We start from the raw sequence: 2,307 nt of genomic DNA, 5'->3' as shown, positions 1-2,307 counted from the left end.
TTTCCCATTGCCCTGGCCAAGCAAATGAGATTTGCTTTAAAGACTTTATAAACTCTGTGTTAAAGCTGTCATCATCCCCTAGAAATTGTGTTATAAAAGTGTCAGAGAACACAGTTGTCATTAGGATTTGCTCCTTAAGGTCATATGGATGTAATAGAAAAATATACTAGCTATTAATAATCCAAATGTATCCTTCTGCTCTGTTAAAATCCAAACTTGGTTTCAGCCAGGAATGAAAGAGCCCTCTGAACAGCCCTCAAGTTGGGAAAAGGCAAATATTATTAAAGCAAGGAAAACTCTTTATGCAATAGTAAAGGCCAGCACATGAGAAAGAAGAGTTTGTCATCCTAGAAATATAATACAAAAATGTCAGAAACATTTAATACATGTGAGTGCATGGCTGAAAATTAAAATCTTTGCTGTTTATTTGACAATTTATGAAGCTCAAAAATGGAAGTGAAACAGAATGCCTGACACAGTAGAAGGGGGCCTAAATATAATTGGGTTTTTTTAAAAAAGGCAGAACAACAAAAATCAGTGGGATGCTGTCATATCTGGGTAGAATCTATACAGGGAAGACAGGTTATAAAAACCCATATAGGTGAAAGAGCAGACCTATGCTGTACCCAGAAAGAAGCACATAACTTCTAAAGAGATACTATTCCTAAGGTTTAAGAATCTTCTTATTAAAATTATTTCTTTTCACTAAGGTTATGGTGGGAGCATCATTGCTACTAAGGGCACCTGACAGTTCAACAGGGTTTGAAGATGCCACCTGTTTCTTCTGCACATGAATGTCTTGTTCAGTTTTAAGTATACCGGTATGCACTACATTCAGTAACAACAGCAGGTATTCTCCACTCCCTTGGGATTTTTTATCTGAACTTAGTCTCTTAAGTTTGGGAAAGTTTCTGGTTGAATTTTGAGGTTTAAAGAGGAAAGCCTGGCAATGTTCATTTTCTTTTTATATCTGCTAGGCTCATTCCCTTTTAACAAGACCACTTTCTACAAAAATTTTTCTGCAAAGGTATATGTCACAGTAGATCATTAAGTTGTATACATCTGAGTTACTCCTCTTGAGAGATCCTAGTTCAAATGAAAGCAGCTACACTGCAAAATAAAAATACAGCTGCTGTGTTCACATAGGTGCTGCACTCGTATGCTGCTAAGTCTTATGGAGGACTATCATATAGTTTTTGGCCCTTCAGTAAGCTGAACTGATGCTCTGTGAAGTGTTTCCCAATGAACTGTGAGATGGCATTGAAGGACCAGCAGTGCTCAGGTGGTGCTAGCCTGTGTCTGAATTGCAAAGTAGTTATGTTAGCTGTTGATCAGTTCTCCTAATTCCTGACAGACCAGTGAAGTTAGTAATACTACATCAAGTTGAGTGTTTGTATGTGGATAGGGCTTGACTTAATAGCAATGGATGCAAAATAACTAGGGATCTACTGGACTCAGAGAGGCAGCCAGCTGATTTTGCAGGCAGATCTTAGGGCCGGCCATCGTTTTTACAGGCTGAGCATGGCAGGCCCACCCTCTGATTGGCTGAGGGTACCAGGTAGTCCCCCCCGCCCCAGCTTTTCAGATGGCCCCAAACTGCCACTTAGATTGTAATGTGTCAATGGCTTCTGTGGACTTAATCCCCATGGAAGCCCGTGAAAGCCATTAACTGTCACTTATATTGCATATAGTTTCATAGTTTCATAGATATTAGGGTCGGAAGGGACCTATTAGATCATCAAGTGTGACCCCCTGCCCTGGGCAGGAATGAGTGCTGGGGTCAGATGACCCCAGCCAGGTGTCTGTCCAATCTCCTTTTAAATACCCAAGGAAGGGGACAGCACCACCACCCTTATTCCATATTTTGGCAACCCTCACTGTAAAGAATTTTTTCCTGATGTCCAATCTGAATTTGCTTTCTTCCAGTTTGTGGCCATTACTTCTAGTTACCCCAACAGGTGCCCTGTGTTACCAGATTTGCCCATTAATTTGGGGTGTGCTCATTTATAAGGGATAGTTTCTAGGGTCTTGGTGATTCTGTCAATGTGCTGCTTGTGTTACTATATGGAGCTGTATCTCTTCCTTCTGCAAGCCCTCACCCCCAATGGAGCTATCTTGCAGGACTCAATCTCAATGGGGCTGGGTTCCTCCAGTCATCAGATCAGTCATACACACAAACACACACAAATTAACGTGACATGCCTGACCTGGCCGGGCTGATCAGCATGGACAGGCTGACACCCTCATATGCCAAGAATCAGTTCATAAGAGCAACAATAAAATGCAGTCAGACACAAGCACACAGGT

This window comes from Alligator sinensis, unplaced genomic scaffold, assembly GCF_000455745.1.
Source record: "Alligator sinensis unplaced genomic scaffold, ASM45574v1 scaffold71_1, whole genome shotgun sequence".
Classification (NCBI taxonomy): Eukaryota; Metazoa; Chordata; order Crocodylia; family Alligatoridae; genus Alligator; species Alligator sinensis.
Note: the sequence above shows the minus strand (reverse complement) of the source record.